The sequence below is a fragment of the Aegilops tauschii genome, chromosome 5 (assembly GCF_002575655.3).
Source record: "Aegilops tauschii subsp. strangulata cultivar AL8/78 chromosome 5, Aet v6.0, whole genome shotgun sequence".
Lineage (NCBI taxonomy): Eukaryota > Viridiplantae > Streptophyta > Magnoliopsida > Poales > Poaceae > Aegilops > Aegilops tauschii.
This window is the reverse complement of record NC_053039.3, coordinates 74,555,421-74,574,595: the sequence shown is the minus strand read 5'-3', so window position 1 is coordinate 74,574,595 and position 19,175 is coordinate 74,555,421.

Sequence of the window (19,175 nt, the reverse complement as noted above, 5' to 3'; positions counted from 1 at the left end):
GAGGAAGGGGCCTTTGGGGGCGTCCCGCTCTCCATAGCATTTGAGCTCAGCAAGTCCTCTGATGAGGATTGTTTGGTACGGGACCTCGCTGGACTACAAAAAATATGGCTTAGGTTAAAATACTATGCCATGATAAGTCCGGACGCCTGAAACGTACTCAGATTTTACATACTTACGAGTTCACCAGGGGCTGGGCCCTGGGATCCCATGCCGGGCCGCTGTCGGCGGCGGCAGTGGACTCCTCCGGAAGAGGAGCCTTTCCCCTTTTGGGAAGCTCGGCCTCCAAGTGTACGGAGGCCGTCCTCTTCTTTCTTCCCCCCGCAGGGGATTCATCTTCCTCCTCCTCCTCGTCCTCTTCGGAGGCGGAACGGGCATCAGAGCCTTCGGATATTGTGTCCGAAGTGCCGCGGCGACGAAGGCCGCCCCGGGTCTTTTTGGCCTCCTTCTCGGCCGTCTTCTTTGGCACCTTGTAAGGCGCCAGGACCAGCATCTTCGTCAGAAGTGGGACGGCCGGTTCTTCGGGCAGCGGGGCCGGACAATGGATCCGCTCCGCCTTCTTCGTCTAGCCCTGGGAGAGTTGTATAACGTTAAGCGCTTCCTTTGGGTTACGCAGATAGAAAAGTTTGATGACTTACTGAACTTGCAGGGCCGGACAGTTGGTACCCGCGGTCCTCGGCGGAGTTCGGCCATGATTTGCTGGACTTGAAAAGCACCTTCCAAATGTCCTTGTGCGAGGAGCCGAAAAGCTCTCGCAAGGTTTGGTGCCTGGCCGGATCGAATTCCCATAAATTGCAAGTCCGGTGCTGACAAGGCAAGATCCGGCGAACTAACATCACCTGGACTACATTGACAAGTTCAATGTTCTTGTCCCCCATATCTTTAACGCGTGTCTGGAGCATCGACAGTTCGTCGGACGAGGACCAGTCCAGGCCTTTCTTGACCCAGGATGTAAGCCGCAGGGGGCACCGGATCGGAACTCGGGAGAGGCGGCCCATTCCGTGCCGCACGGCTCGGTGATATAAAACCACTGTTGTTGCCACTCCTTAACAGAATCGTTAAAGGTTCCCGTTGGCCATATGACGTTGGGCATCTTGCTCACCATGGCGCCCCCGCACTTGGCGTGCTCGCCGCCCACCACCTTGGGCTTCACATTAAAAATCTTCAGCCACAAACCGAAGTGCAGCGAGACACGAAGAAAAGCCTCGCACACGACAATGAATGTCGAGATATTGAGGAAGGAATTAGGGGACAAATCGTGGAGATCGATCCCATAGTAATACATGATCCGCGAACGAATGGGTGGAGGGGAAACCCTAGCCCACGGACAAAGTGAGGGAGGAATACGACCCTCTCGTGGAGTTCCGGAGTAGGGATGATTTGTCCCGCCGTCGGGAGACGGTGGCTGATTTTCTTGGCCAGGTACCCGGCCTCCCGAAGCTTTTTGATATCCTTCTCTCGGACGGTAGAGGCCATCCATTTGCCTCCTTCTCCGGATCCGGACATCTTCGGAAGGCCTTTTGTGGGCAGAGAAGATGAACGCTTGGGCGCTGGAGCTTGAGCGGAGGGGAATGAATCGGGAAGTAGAAAGTGTGGGTGCGAAAGGGAGTCCTTATCCCCTTATAAAGGCAGCAGGGATTCTGCGCCTCCCCACTTGCCTGGTAAAACCTCTTATTCTCCAAGCGCCGTAATTAATGGCGCAGTTGGGTTACCCACACCCGTATTAATGAGAATCCCGTGATAAGGGGACACGATCTCTGCTTCGACAAGACGTGCCAAAGAAACCGCCTCGCAATATGTGCAGTGGCTGGTTGTGAAAAATGGTTCGAATAATGACCGGGCCATGGTGTGATGTCATGCTGCAAAATGCGTCAGCAGATTAGATTTGTGGAAATGTTATTTTCTCTACGGTGGTATGTGGGATTTGTTTTGCAGAGCCGGACACTATCCTTGTGTTCAAAATCTTCTATGGAGTATTCGGAGGAGGAACCCGCCTTGCAATGCCGAAGACAATCTGCGCGCCGGACTCGTCGTCATTGAAGCCTGGTTCAGGGGCTACTGAGGGAGTCCTGGATTAGGGGGTCTTCTAGAAAAACGAAGGGTACGAGTGCAATATCAATAAGAGAGGGCCGGGGATGTTTGCTTGTCTATGCATGTGCGTGTGAGAGACGGGTCGGGAGGTATGCAAGAATGATGATGGGGGACGATATGGTTGTGGTAAGCAGACGTAACTACATAGGAAGATCAATCGTTGTGTGTCCGAGAAAGGGAGAGACATAACTAGTGAGGTAAGTTGATCGGTGCGTGGGGAAAAAGAATTATAGTCGACCTAGCTATTTGTAGGGAGATCGGTACGTATACATGCGTGCATGTGTTAGAAGCAAATAAGGTCCAGAGATACGGATAGGGGGAGAGGGGTGCGGCTAGGAGGTGGTGCGAGAGGCCTACTATGTCGAGGGGGAGGAGTGTGCGAGTATGAGATCGATGAAAAGAGGGGTGGGAGTGTGCACCTGCGTGGAACCGTATTGGACATAGGGGGGCATGGATGGTGAGAAGAGAAGAGGGGAGGTGTGTGTTTATGGTAGGCACACTTGGCTAGAGAGGTATATCGACCGGTGTGTGCCGGAAAGAAGGAGCCTGGGGGCCTACACACACCATGGGTGAACGACCTAAAGAGAAATAACGAATGCGCGCGATGGAGGGGATGCCGAGGGAGGGTGAGAGGGGGGCGGGCATGTGCATGCATGATAGAAAGTTAGCGCTAGCTAGCTACAAAGAGAAGAGGATCATGAAGGTGTAAAAGACGAACAGACATCATAATTCATTATAAAAAGTGGATTTATATATTTGAAGAAGATATCATAATGTAGAACATTGATTATAATTTGGGATAATGTGTGGCTTTTGCAGCTGAGGGCTAAATACTTGTCTTAATGTAGGGGGCGGGGCACTATACTTTGTGAGATAAACATGGTGTATGTATGGAACATGGATTAGATTATGAATATCTAGTTAGTACATCAAATGTACTATTATTTGGAATCAACATCAAGTGTATTCAAAAATTTGAATTCGAGTTCATATAGTACACATAGTTCATATCTATCTCTATAGTAATCATGTGGTGTGTTGTTAAGGTAATACACGAATGATGGTTTAAGTTGGCAACAATCATGATTGTAGATTCTTATTCAAATAGAGAAACAAATTCAAATTTAGTTCGAATTGCAGCGGTAGTATAGACATTAATTTGGAATGCACTAAAATGTTGGTATGAGTAGGTTACATGCATTATACAGCCAGCAAAAAAATTTAATTGGACATAACATGGATTCATAGCTTTGAATAGCATTTGTATAGTAAAACAGGACAATACTCTCTCTTTGTGTGGTGTGAATAGTTTTATTTATTTTTTGTTTATTTCGTTGAGGGAAGTGCGAATTGATTTGGTACGTACAAGTACAATATTACACGTTAGGCTTGTCCCTAAAATTGAACCCGCGCCTTGTTATATCCCGAAAATTCAGATATCGTGCTCCCAAAACTCGTGCCTTCACAGCCCGCGCCTTGCTATCCCGAAATTACAACGCGTGCGAAAACTCCCTCCAGCTGCCAAATCCCGACACGTGAAATCCCCCTTCTAACCCTGAGCCGAAAGGGCCGCTAGTTCAAATTGATGGGCGTACTTTTGTAACACACCCTACATTTTGGACAAGCGCGTCCCTAAGTCATGGTTCCCCTCCCATCGCCTCCTTTTCGCCATTCGAAATCCCAGGCCGCCATAACCTCTCTGGTCCAGTCGCGAAACCCCACCCTCCTCCATCCGCCACCTCACCGCTGCCCAGCCGGAGCCTCTTCCCCAATGATGTCATCCACCGCAATAGCTCGACGTCCCTCATCCACCTTCCCGGATGAGGATCCGTTGTCGATCTCGGCGTCCCGCCGGTTCAGTCGCCCCGTCCTCCACCTCCAAGGAGCTGCTCCGATGATCGCCTCGTCAATCGCGGCTGCTCCATCCCCATAGCACCGCCTTAACCTGCTACACCGGAACCGCAGCATCCTCACCGACTCCTCGGACGAAGCCAAGGCCTACTCGGCGCCACCAAAGAGGTTGCACACTCATCGCATCGCACCTTCTTCTTAACTCAACCTCCCGGCGCTGACCGTGATCCATCTCGCACCCCCATGGCGCGGCTACCTCGAAGCCGGCGCCACGGGCGACATCTCCATGGTGGCTCTTCCCCAGTGCGAGGCCCTTTCGACGGCAGCGTCCATACCAGCCGGATCTACTGCTGCTGCTCCGGCTCTTGCTCGCTCGCTCATTCGCGCTACTGCTCTGCTCTCCCCCTCGCTCATGTTGCTGCTCTACTCTTTCTCTTGCGCGCGCTGCTGATGCTGTTACATGGGCTGCTGCAGCTACACGAGTTGCTGCTCTGGCTCTAGTTCGCGCTGCTCCTCCAGGCACTGCTGCTCCAGCTGCTATATGCTACTGTGTTCCCCGTTGATCGCCTGCTGATTTAGATCACTGTTTCTCTACTACTAGTACTCGAGCGGCCTAAACTACATGTGAAGTGCCTCTGTGCTACCAGTGCGTCCAGTTTCGACAGTAACATACAGATTCCATAGTAAATTTCAGTTTTGACAGTTAAGTCTAGAGTCAACAGTTTTTACCTCATCTCTTGTAGTCGGGTGTTTTTTTATGATGTAAATTTTACATCTATCACTTTTTGGTAATGTATTTTACATCATCTATTGGAGATGCTATTAGAATCCCGCTTGAGATTAACGATGTCTATCTTGTACTGCTTCAGCCTCGACATCTTACGGCTCGCTGGAGTTGCTCCAACGACGGAACCATCCATCACAACAGAGCCGTGCCCTGGATACCGTCTACAGATTCCTCAGATCTTCCTCCACACCTCCGACATCCACCTCTGCCTCTACTTCTTCAGCGACCAACCCAATGATGCTGAGGTCGACATGGCTACGACAAAGTGGTTGTGCACTTGTCACATCACTTATTACTCTACATTCATGTCGATCCATTAGGGCTATTTTGGTTCAAAGGGTAAACTGAAGGAAAAACATAGCAATAGGAAATTTTCCTATGGCACTCTACCATTCAATTATTCATGCATTTTGTTGAAAGGAATGGAGCAAGACATCCACCTGGACCTACTTTCATATGGTTTCACTTTAATTTGGCCATGTTACTTTGCATTCCTCTGCTCTTCCAATTCCTCTGAACCAAACACCCAAGTTGACCGAAATCCTGTCTTTACAGATGCTCTGGTTCCCATGTGCATTCCTATCCTATTGCATCGTTTTTCCTATCCCTGCATTTTTAGAATCCTGCAAGCCAAAGGAGCCCTTACATAATTACTTCAGTTACAAGTAGGTGTCGAAGAAAAATTTGTGTGGTTTGTCCTGCTCCTGCCGCGACGTCGTCCACCTCACCTGAGCTGCTCAATCGACAGAAGCATCCACCAAACCAGACATCATGACTGCTGACCGTCTTTCGCCGCCTCAGATCTCCTTCCCCGCCGCCGGCACCCACCGCAACGACATCACCATCATCGACTCAGCAGATGAACCTGAGGAGTACATGGGTCCACAAGAGAGGTCGCACTCTTTTGTTTCTGCTTATGTTATGCATTGCTTAATATTACCTGCTATTTATCGTCCTGTTCACCTCTTAGACTCCAAGTCAGGTCCAAATTAATGTTCAAGCTTGATTTTAAAATTAGTTGTGGGGCACATATCGAGGCACAAATGAATAATATCTTTGTCTATTATCTAGTTCACCTAGGGTATGCCTATGTTGTTCATCTTGGGTGGGAAACAAATAGTAAAGCAATCATTAACTGTCTTTTTATTAAATTAAAGCTATCATCAGCCTGCTATCATTATTTTTGGATCCATCCACTGGTTGTTACCATCACTCTAGATTTCTGCATGCTCTCCTTACATAATCTCACTATATTTTTTCGTATGCATGTCAGATATTGTACACAGTCATGCTGAACATTTAGAGAAAAAGAGAAGAGTTTTGCGCGGCAATACAATGTCATGCAGACATCGCTCCATGGTGGGTTCAATGGCAAACCCTCCCCCCTCTCCAGATTGTAATCCAGAGGAAGATATCTGTTCTGAGGCGGATTCAGACGCAGCTGACCACTCCTATTTACCCTCCAAGGTGTTTGCTCTAACTTGGCATGATGATGTTAGTCATATCATGCATATGTTGCCTTGCAGTGCCTACTTTCGACATCATATATGTTATCTGCTTAGTTTAGACATGTTCTGTAATGCCACCTGTTTAGTTTCTATATCATATATGGGAATTATGCAGTCTCATCTCTTTTAGCCAGCCATAATATATGTGAAATATGCAATGCCATCCTGTTTAACAAGGCATCATATATTTGAATGATATCTTGCCCATCCTTTCCTTCATTACATTTCCATTTGTCAACAATGTTTGTACATTAAACTACTCTTCCTGTGAATCAGCCATTTGAGTGGGTGATGGAAAAATCTGGAGTGAAAACAAGGTCTTCAGAGCAGACAGTGCTACCTGTCGAAGAAGATCTCTTGCTGGGTCCCAATAGCTCCTCAGAGATGGATTCAGAGACAGATGACCAATCCTATTCCCCCACCGAGGTGTATGCTCTAACTTGGCACGGTTATACTGCTCATATCATGCATATGGTGTCTTGCATTGCATAGTTTAGACATCACATACACAATATTCAACACTATGTTCTTAGTTCAGACATCATATATGCGAATGCCCTCTGCTTAGCATATAAATCACATATATGAATTAAATCATGCGATCCTGATTACTTAGATAACATGTATGTGAATTATGTCATGCGAACTTGTTTACTAAAGACATCATATAATTATCTTATGCCATCCCGTTTAGTTAGTCATCATATCTTTGAATTATGTCATGCTATGCTATCTAGTTTAGATAGACATCATATTTGTGAAATTATGTCATGCTATCCATTTTAGTTAAACAATATACATGTCAACTATTTCATGCCCTCTTTTTTCCACACTATCTATTGCATCTGTCTCTCATACAATGTCTGTACATTCAACTATGTTTCCTGTTTATCAACCATTTGAATTGGAGCGGGTGATGGCAGTATCTAGCGGAGTAAAAACATGGTCTTCAAATAAACAGTGCTACCTCTTGGTGGAGATAGCACCCCGGTTGTACATGCACGAGAACCAGCCCTACCACACATAACCCAGACTATCACAGATTGTACCCCTACTACGATGGACAGAGAACCAGCTTCACCCAATCTAACCCCAACCCGAGCAGATAGTAACCCAGTTCCTGTTGACACAACACCATCTCCGCCACAGAGCTCCCAAAGAAGAGCAGTTAGTAAGGCAGCTCCAGTGCCCAAAGCGCCAGTACTACCACGACGAACCCCAACACCACCAGTTAGTACACCTATTCCTGTGGAGGAAGCACAACCAGCCATTCGTAGTTTAGCATCTATCGCATTTGATGTTGTTAAATCCTATGTGCGTATCTTCCCATCATGGAAATATTATACTGAAGATGAAGGAAAATGAGACTTGCAGGTGTTTGTCCAGGAGTTATGTGTAAGTAATGTTATTCATGGCAATTACTTTGCTTTGTCCCATACATTCTACCTCCATGATGGTTATAATACAGCAAATTTTCCCATTTTTCTCTATAGAGAAGGACCGATTTGGAAACTCAGGATGAGGTACCCTGTGCTAATACCTCTGCTATCTTCAAGAATGCTTGGTGGCAGTATCAGAATTACCTAAAGAAAACGTACTTCACTGGCAAATAAACTCATCAAATTCCCTTACGTTCTCGTGAGACACATTTACTGGATGATGACTGGGAACGCCTTGTTCTGTATTGGTCCCGAACCAAGAATGGGGTAAGGTCTATGAGCTTATTTTTATTTTTAAGTACTATATGCTTGCGTCTTACTGTCCTCTGTGTATGTAGAACTAGTGCTTAAACCTGAAGAACAACTGTTCTCATTTAAGATTCCATTGCTATCGTGCATACTGCTTTGCTCTTGTATCACTGTATTTACTCATATAAACTTATTTTTAGATTGAAGGATCCAATCAAAACTCCAATCGCACAACAGGTATGTTTACGCATGTTTCTTTAACAGGTTTGCTCTTATAAATAGCTATGTTGATTTCAGTTTCAATTGTGTATACAGTTGACTTCTCATATCATGCACATTACTAGCATCACAACCGAGCCAATAGTGTTGTTGTACATGTAGACCCGTGGTACCCATCTGAAATCTTGTTGTGCCATGTAGTTTCCCACGCTTTGTATTCTTTCAGTGTTGCTTTGTCTTGAACTGATATGATTTGAACCATGTCTCTATTTTTATTTGGCAAGACAATGCAGTGACCATAGGACAAAGATATATGTTTGTTTGATGCTTTTATAATGTACTACTTGGCAATAGAAGACTTGGTATTTTAATCTTGTCCACCTTACTAATGAACTGGTTCACCGAAATGAGTTTCATATACTAGTAAATGCTAAACCTATTATGTGTCTGCTTGTTTCTTCTTTTAGACTGCTAACAGAATATTGGGGAAGAGTGCCTTATTAAGCAATGGTAAAGGAAGTAATGCAGATAAGGTTCAGGATAGTGAGACATCCTTGTTGGTCTCCAACAAAGCTGATAAAACAACTAAGGAAAACTATCTTGAAGACAGTGAGACAACCCCAAAGTCTTGTCTTGGTTTAGTGTTCGAGTTACTGGCCACTACCAATGGCACAAGCTATTCAAATTCACTGGCTGAATCAGTTCAGTTTCTTGAGTCTCAACTACAAGCTGAAAGACATCGATCAACTGTGCTGCGACAAGAAGCGGAAGGACTGCGGAAGTCCCTGGAGCATTCAGATGCATACTTTTTGGTGCAACAGCAAGCGTTGGAGGATTTTAGCGCCAAACAGGACAAAGCTAATAAGCTTGCTAAGCTTATTGCCAGCATGGTGGATACCCAGGATAATGTTTCTTGAGCTCTTCCGAAGTTGTTTTAGTTATGGACTTGTTTTCCTGCCGCGTTTATTTGCACTGGTGGCCAATTTAGACACCCAGTGTATGTAATATGCTGCTTTGTTCCCTATATTTGCACTAGTGACGAACTTTGATGCCCAGTGGATGTAATATGTGTAATAGTCGTAATAGCCTAGTGTTAGTTGCTTGCTTATTTATTTCCTTATTGTCTTGTTTAGTTGTTTTCTTATAGTCACTGCAGTTCATTTTCCGCGTTTTTCTAGTGGCCACAATAACCTATTTTTTTTGTAACTAGGCCACAATAACCATGGCAATGCTTGCTTATTTATTTCCTTATTGTCTTGTTTAGTTGTTTTCTTATAGTCACTGCAGTTCATTTTCCGCGTTTTTCTAGTGGCCACAATAACCTATTTTTTTTGTAACTAGGCCACAATAACCATGGCAACACACATACTGTTGTAACCATGGGCCTCCTACAGGCCGTAGGATCCATGGGCCTTCTACGGGCCGTAGGATCCATGGGCCTTCTACGAGCCGTATAATCATTTCGCCAAACATGGGTCGTACTATTCGGACCATAACAGGCCATTAATAGGCCATATTTGATGACTCTATGAAAATAGCCCAACGGGTTAACGGGCCACAAACGGGCCGACTGTAACCACGGGCTGAATTTGGCCCACAAACGGAACAGGCTAGTAATGGACCGTAAATAACCGAATTCTAGAAATGAGCCCAAGAATAAATGGGCCCTTAGAAGGCCGAAAGTTAACACGGGCTGGAAACGGCCGACGGAATAATGGGTCGTTAATGGGTATAAAGCGATACACTGCTCATTATGGGCCAGTTTCATCTCGGGCCTTTAATGGGCCCAGAGTTACAAAGGGCCTCCTATGTGCCGAAAGACGTCATTGGACATACATGGGCCGGAAGTTACAACGGGCTGGAATCATATTGGACGGCCCAGATGACGCTACTGGGCCAAATTTCGGTAGGCCGTGACGGGCCATGAGTTAGCAGGCTGTAAATGGGCTATATGCGAACAGGTCGTTAACAGGCTTTCTGTGGGCCGGCCCGCAACCTTTTGACCAAGTCAAACGGGCCGGCCTTTTCACTGGAATGGGCCTTTGTTCGGTCGTGCCACATGTCGACGTATCATAGGCGCCTTCGGTCCAATGAGTGGATGACATCTGTCCCAACGGTGAGCCGACATGTGGTTCCTCTGGCCATTGAGAATTTTACACGTGGAAAATTGCCATTGGTTCGGGCTGTTAACGGGTTATCAGATCCAAACCGGAACACTATAGCTTAACGGCGACCCGTTACGGTGGATGCCACGTGTCGGTCACCCTTGACGAAAGCACTTCTATGATGCGCGATTTATAGTCATGGAAGTGGACACTTCCGTGATGATAATTTTGGTAATGTCATGGAACACTTCTACGACAACACATGTATGACTATCTTGATTCTGTCATAAAATCGTCATGGATGTACATGCATGACAGAAAACATGACCTGCTGCGACAAACACGTATCATCACGGAAGTGTATTTTTTTCTGTAGTGATATGACAGGAAGTCCACTCGGTTACCTCGACGACACTCGGACGACCACCCGTCACTCGGCTAGGCCACTGCCACTCGGACTGGAGAGATGGAGAGACGATGTGGGAGCTGCAACGGTCGAGGAATCCTAAGATGTCCTTAAAGAGGAGTCAAGACTACTCTTACGTGTAACTGCCATAGTTGATGCTTTTTACACCTGTAACTGCGGTAATTAATAGCATTTAGTACCTTGGCAATGTTGAGTGCATGGGGCTGCGATACACTCTATATAAGCCGCACTCCCCCTCCTGAGCTGGGGTTAAGCAATCTCTGTAACCATATCCATCAAGAAAGACCAAGCCTCAGGGCACAAGACGTAGGGATTTTACCTCCGCTGAGAAGGGCCTGAACTCGTTAAACACCGAGTGTTACACCTGCGCCATAGCTAGGCTCTGCCCCTCTTTTGTACCCCTAGTACTCATTATCGGAATCGTGACCCCGACAGTTGGCGCCCACTGCGGGGCCAGGCGTCTAGAAAAGTTTCATGGCATAGGTGGATTCTTCATCACCATGTTAGTCGGTGGTGAAATCCGTTTCGAGACACTCAGCTTCATCGCCGATGACTCAGCGTGGCTCCACGAAGCCCCGCTGGACGTGGAGGCGCTACCCGTCCGCGGCTTGGTGCATTTCCGTGCTTCATCGTTTGGAGTCCTTCTTTGACAACCCTCGACCCAGTACTGAGTGACTACTCACCTTCTGGCTACACGACGCCGCAAGCGCTCCGGACGCTCGTGGCTGTAATGCTAGATCAAGCATGATGTGGCCCTTCAGGCCGCGGTAGAGCAGGTGGCTGCTCTCGAGTCTGATGAGCCCGCCCTTGAACTCTCTGACAATTTTCTCGATGATTCCTCCGAGGAGTACGAGTGTGAGATTGTTGAGTCGACCGATGAAGTCCTCACGGCGGACAGCACTGAGCATCGTACACCCTCGGGGTTCACGGATCCCCGAGATGGTCATGCGGGCACTTCCTGCGGGAACACCAATGGAGGTGGTGAGGATAATTGCTCCCCCGCTCACGAGCCATACGTCCCGCAAGCTCTGACTCAGGAGCAGCTCCCGGAGCTTTGTCGTAGGAACGAGCAGTTCTTGAACACCCCCATCACCGGAATGACTCCTGAGGCCCTAGCCATCACTACAAAAAAAATACACTTCCGTGATGATACATGTTTGTCACAGTTGGTCGCGTTTTTTGTCATGCATGTACATCCATGACAAATTTATGACAGAATCAAGATAGTCATACCTGTGCTGTCGTAGAAGTGTTCCATGACATTACCAAAATTATCATCACGGAAGTGTCCACTTCCATGACGACAAATCGCGCGTCACAGAAGTGCTTTCGTCAAGGGTGACCGACACGTGGCATCCACCGTAACGGAACGCCGTTAAGCTATTGGGTCGGGTTTTGGATCCGATAACCCGTTAACAGCCCCGACCAATGGGAATTTTCCACGTGTAAAATCATCATTGGCTGGAGGAAACACGTGTCGGCTCATCGTTGGGACAGATGTCATCCACTCATTGGACGGAAGGCGCCTATGATACGTCGACACGTGGCACGGCCCAACAGAGGCCCATTCCTGTGAAAAGGCCAGCCCGTTTGACTTGGTCAAAAGGTGGCGGGCCGGCCCATGGAAAGCCTGTTAACGGCCTATTCGCATATAGCCCATTGACAGCCCGCTAACCCAAGGCCCGTTACGCCCTATCCGAATTAGGCCCAGTAGCGTTATCTGGGCCATCCAATATGATTCCAGCCTGTTTTCACTTCTGGCGCATGTATGGCCCATGACGTCTTTCGGCCCATATGAGGCCCTATGTAACTCTTGGCCTATTAACGGCCCGTGGTGAAACTGGCCTGTAATGAACAGTGTATCACTTTACACCCATTAACGGCCCATGGTGAAACTGGCCCGTAATGAACAGTGTATCACTTTATACCCATTAACGGCCCATTATTCCATTGGGCCGTTTCCAGCCCATGTTATCTTTCGGCCTTCTCAGAGCCCATTTATTCTTGGGCTCATTTCCAGCATTCGTTTACTTACGGCCCGTTACTGTCATTTTCTGCTTGTGGGCCAAATTCAGCCCGTGGTTACAGTCGGCCCATTTGTGGTCCGTTAATACGTTGGGCCGTTTTCATAGCGTCATCAAATACGGCCTATTAATGATGGCCCGTTATGGTCGGCCCATGAACCGACGATTCCAACTCTAGCCCGTTTATGGCCATAATGCGGTCTGTTTGGCCCATGTTTGGCCAATCGATCATACGGCCCGTATAAGGCCCATTGATGATATGGCCCGCAGAAGGCCCATTGTTTCTACGACCCGTAGAAGGCCCATTGTTTCTACGGCCCGTATAAGGCCCACTGTTTCTACGGCCAGTAGGAGGCCCAGTGTCACTACAGTAAATATTAGCCCATGGTTATTGTGGCCTAGTTTTAAAAATAGGTTATTGCAGCCACTAGCTAACCGCGGAAAAAGAACTGCAATGACTACAAGCAAACAAATAAACAAGACAACAAGGAAATAAATAAGCAAGCAACTAACACTAGGCTATCACGGCTATTACACATATTACATCCACTGGGCATCAAAGTTCGCCACCAGTGCAAATATAGGGAACAAAGCAGCATATCATATACACTGGTTGTCAAAGTTGGCGACCAGCGCAAATAAACGCCGCAGCAAAACAAATCCAGAACTGAAACCACTTCAGAAGATCTCAAGAAACAATATCCTGGGTACCCCATAATGCTGGCAAGATGCTTAGCAAGCTTATTAACTTTCTCTTGTTTGGCGCTTAAATCCTCCACCGCTTGCTGTTGCACCAGAAAATATGCATCTGAATTCTGCAGGGACTTCCTCAGTCCTTCAGCTTCCTGTCGCAGCACATCTAATCGATGTCTTTCAACTTGAAGTTGAGACTCAAGAAGACAAACTGATTCAGGCAGCGAGTTCGAAGAGCTTGTGCCAACAGTAGTGGCCAGTAACTCGAACACTACATCAAGACAGGACTTTTGGGTTCCCTCACTGTCGTCAAGATAGTTTTTATCAGCTTTCTTGGAGACCAACAGGGATGTCTCACTATCTTGAACCCTATCTGCATTACTTCCTTTACCATTGTATAATGTTGTACTGTTCTCCAATATTTTGTCCGCATTCTAAAAGAGAAACAAGTAGACACATCACATGTTTACCATGTTGTATATGAAACTCATTTTGGTAAATGAGTTCAGTAGTAAAGTGGACAGGATAACAACATGAAACAAACATATATCTATGTACCATGGTCACTTTATGGTCTATATCATTCTAGTTTTTATTGCCAAATCAAGATAGAGACACAGTTCAAATAATATTTGTTCAAGACAAAGCAGAATAGACAGAATATAAGTGTGGGTAACTATAGAGCAATAACAACACTTGTAATGTGCATGACATGAGAACATAACTGTTTATTCAATTGAAACTGAAATCAACATAGAGCAGGTTACAACAGCAAACCCGTTAAAGAAACAGGTTTAAAACATACCTGTTGCGCCATTGGAGTTTCAATTCCATCCTTCAAATTTGAAAATAGTATGTATGAGTAAATACAGTAATGCAAGAGCAAAGGAGTATGAGCCATAGCTACAGATTCTGACCTGAGAACAAATCTTCTTCTCCTTTAAGCGTTGAGTTGGGATTCGGAGTGGTGGTCCTCGTGCTTTGGGCACTGCAGTTCCCTTACTAACTGCTCGTGTTTGGGTGCTCTGTGGTGGAGACGGTGCTGTGTCAACTGGAACTGTGTTACTATCTGCCTGGGTTGGGGTTAGAAGGGGTGTAGCTGGTTCTCTGTCCAACTGGGTAGGGGTACAATCTGCGAGAGTCTGGGTTATGTGTGGTGGATCTGGTCCTTGGGCAAGTACAACCATGGTTCTATCTGCATCAACTGGTAGCGCTATCTTTTTTGAAGACCGTGTTGTTACTCCCTTAGATACTGCCATCACGCTCTCCAATTCAAATGGCTGATAAACAAGAAAAGTAATTGAAAGTATAGACATTGTATGATAGATAGGTGCAATGGATAGTAGGGAATAAAAGAGGGCATGAAATAATTCATATTTATGTTGTCTAACCAAACAGGATAGCATGACGCAATTTCACATATATGATGGCTAACTAAACAGGATAGCATGACACAATTTCACATTATGATGGCTAACTAAAAAAGATGGAAAGACATAGTTCAAAATATGAGACTATGTAAACAAGATGACATGACATAACTATATAATGTGTTTATTAAATAGGTTGGCATGCCATAATTCACATACATTCACGGATAGAATGCCATAATTCAAAATATGATGACTGTAAACACTAAACAGGATGAGATGATATAACTATATGATGTCTTTATTAAACGGGTTGCCATGCCATAATCCAGATAGATGACGTGTATGTACTATGTAAACATGATGGCATGATATAATTCAAATATATGATTTATATAGTAAGCAAGTAAGCAGATGGCATTCCATATATGATGTAAAAACTAAGCAATGCAAGACAACATGCATGACATGGGTAATATAACCCTGCCAAGTTTGAGCATAGACCTCAGGGGGGAAATAGGACTAGTCATCAGTCTCTGAATCCTCCTCTGAGGAGCTCTCTGTAACCAGCAAGATGTCTGCTTCAGCAGGTAGCATTGTCTGCTCTGAATACCTTGTTTTCACTCCAGGTACTTCCATCACCGCTTCAAATGGCTGATGCACGGGAAGAGTAGTTGAATATACAAACGTTGTCGACAAATGGAACACGTAATACAAAAAAATGATAGCATGATATAATTCACATACATGATGATTGGCTAAACAGCATGGCATTGCATAATTGACATATATAGTGCGTTTGCAACAAGATAGCATTGTATAATTCACATATATAATGTCTTGCAACAAGATGGCAATGCATAATTCACATATATGGTAATTAGACACTGAACAGGTGGCATTCACACAAAGCATGTCTAAACTAATCAAATGACATAGCAATGCGAGACACCATACGCATGATATGAGCAACATAACCCTGCCAAGTTAGAGCATACACCTCGGGGGGGGGGGGAATAGGACTGGTCATCTGTCTCTGAATCCTCCTCTGAGGAGCTATCCGTAACCAGCGAGATATGCGCTTCGTCAGATAGCATAGTCTGCTCTGAAGACCTTGTTTTCACTCTAGAATTTGCCATCACCGTGTCAAATGGCTGATGCACACGAAGAGCAGTTGAATGTACTAACATTGTTGACAAATGTAATATGTAACGAAAAAAAGGATGGCCTAATATAATTTACATATAAGATGACTGGCTAAGCAGGATGGCATTGCAAAATTCACATATATGATGCCTGGCTAAACAAGATGGCGTTGCATAATTCACATAAACGATGAATAAACTAAACAGATGGCATTCGCACAAAGGATGTCTAAACTAAGCAGATGACATATTTGATGTATAAAGTAAGCAATGCAAGACACCATATGCATGATATAACCAACATCAGCATGCCAAGTTAGAGCGAAGACCTCAGGGGGTAAATAGGAGTTGTCTTCTCCTTCTGAATCCCCCTCAGAACAGATATCTTCCTCTCCATTACAATCCGAAATGTGTGGAACGGGGCTGCCTTTGCGCCTACCATGGAGCGACGTCTGCATGAAATTTTTATTGCCACGCAAGGCTCGTCTCTTTTGTTCTACATGTTCAGTTCCATTGTTTACAATAACTGTCATGCATATGAATAAAACATAGTGAGATTATGTAAGGAGTGCATGCAGAAATCCAGAGTGATGGTAGCAACCTGTGGATAGACCCAAAACCAATAATAGCAGGCAGATAATGGCTTCAGTTAAAAAATACAGATAATGACTTCTTTACTGTTTGTTTCCCACCCAACATGAAACTCATAGTAGACACCGGAGATTAACCAGATAGTAGATAGATACTATTGATAGCGGCCCCGATATGTACCCCACAACCATTTAAAAACTCAAGTTTGACCATTAGTTTGGAGCTGACTCAGAGTCTAATCGATGAACAGGATGATAAAGTAGCATGTAATATTAAGTGATGCATAACGTAAGCAGACACGAAAGAGTGCGACCTCTCTTGCGAACCCGTGTAGTCCTCGAGGTCATCTGCTCGGTTGATGATGGTAATGCAGTTTTCATGGCTGCCAGTGGCGGGGAAGAAGATCTGAGGCGGCGAAAGACAGTCTGGAGGCCGGATCCCTGCTGTGCTGGACCCTTCTGTCGTTGGAGCAGCTGAGCTGGGGTGGACGACGACGTAGCAGGAGCGGGAGAAACCACGCAAGGTTTTCTTTGACAACTATCTGTAAGAGAAGTAATTATGTAAGGGCTCGTTTGAATTGGAGGATTCCAACAATGCAGGGATAGGAAATAGACAGGAATAGGATAGGAATGCATGTGCAAAACAGAGAATTTAAAAACACAGGATTTCTGCCAATCTGGGTGTTTGATTCACAACAATTGGAAGATCACAGGATGCAAAGAAGCATGGTGAGATTAAGTCAAACCACAAGAAAATGTACGGTTATAATGCTATTATGCTACTATCTCTTAGTCTTGTGCTTCATGAATAGGAATTTGAAAAGGAGGACAAGTGAAAATTAAAATTCCTACGCTTTTTCTTTCAAGGCGACACTAAAGGAACAAATCCGTGTGCTCAGTGGACAATGTATATAACATGTAGAGTAAAAAAGAGATGCAACAAGTGTACAACCTCTTTGGCAAAGCCATGTCGATCTCAGCGTGATTGGGTTGGCCGGTGAGGATGCTCCGGCTGACTTTGCTGTCGGAGGAGGGGAAGAAGATCTTAGGCGTCTGGAGATGGAGCCCGAGGTACTGCTCCGCTGTGATGGAGGGTTTCGTCGTTGGAGCAGCTCCGGTGAGTTGCACGACGCCGAGGCTAAAGCAGGACAAGAGAGACAACGAACAACGTTAACCTGAGTGGAATTCTAATAGCATCTCCAATACATGACGTAAAATACATAACCACAAAGTGCTAGATGTAAAATACATCAGCCGCTCATCTCCGAACTTAACTTTCGAAACTGAACTTAACTGTCGAAACTGAATTTTGCTGTCGAAACTGAATTTTGCTGTCGAAACTGAACGCACTAGCAAGGTGAGGCTACACGTCGGTCGACTGACTTTTTCATCTCTGGTCAATCAATTTTGCAGCCGTTGGATATGAAATCAAGGGCCTGCGGTTCATCTTCAACCTCCACCCCCCTGAGCCGCCAGCCACCACCGGCCAAACAGCAGCCCCCCGTCACCCGCGGTCGGCGGTGCGCCGCCCCGCCCGCCCCGAAAACACTCCCCACCGCCGGTCCGCCGCCGCCCCGGCCATCCCTCTAGGCCCCCGTGCCGAGCTTTTTCTCCAGCAATCCCCACGCCACCGCCCCGCCAATGCCCCGCCACCGCCGGCGACCACCGCCCCCATCCTGAACCCTAAGATAGATAGTGGGGTACCTCTCCGGCGAGCCCCCCTCCCCGCTGCGGCTGGTTCTTCCTTCACCCCGGCGAGCCCCCCACCCCCTGAAAATCGACTGACCCAAAAGTCCATTCAGTCGACTGAAGTGTAGCTAAATCGGAGCAGCATCGCAAGCAAGAGCAAGAGCGAGAGCAGCAGCGCGAGCAAGAGCAATAGCAAGAGCAGACCAGGCAGGGGACCGAGAGTAAGAGCAGAGCAGCAGCGCGAGCGAGAGCTAAAGCAGCAGCAGCTCCTACTGATGTGGACGTTGCCGCCGAGGGAGCGACGCCGTGGAGGAAGTGGCCGGCGACGCCGCCGTGGATGGAGCCGCGCCGTGTCGGCTCGGGACCGAGCGCCGGCAGCACCGTGAGATCGAATCAAGAAGAAAATGCGGCGATTAGTGTACAACCTCTTTGGTGGCGCCGATTAGGCCGCAACTTCATCCGGGGAAACGGTGATGATGATGCTCTTCCGGTGGTGCAGGTGAAGACGGCAGTGTGGGAATGGAGGTGGCGCGAAAGATGAGGGGAACGTCGGGGCAGCTCCTTGGAGATGGAGGACGGGGTGGCTGAACCGGTGGGACGATGAGATCGACGACGTATCCTCATCCGGTACGGTGGATGAGGGACGTCGAGGTGTTGTTGTGGACGACGTCGTTGGGGAAGAGGCTCCGGCTGGGTGGCGGACGAAGCAGGGTGCGGGGTTTCGTCGCGGGTTTTCACGGCCTCGGTGTACGAATGGGTGGGCGGATGGGATGGCAGAGGGGAACCATGGCTTAGAGACGCGCTTGTCCGAAATGTGGGGTAAGTTACGAAAGTACCCCCACCGATTTGAGGCGGTTCTTTCGGTTCAGGGGTACCACGGGCATTTCGTGTGTCGGGATTTCACAGGAGGTGGGAGTTTTCGCGCGCGTTGTAATTTTGGAATAGCAAGGCGCGGGTTGAGATGGAGGGAGTTGTCGGAGCACAACGAGAC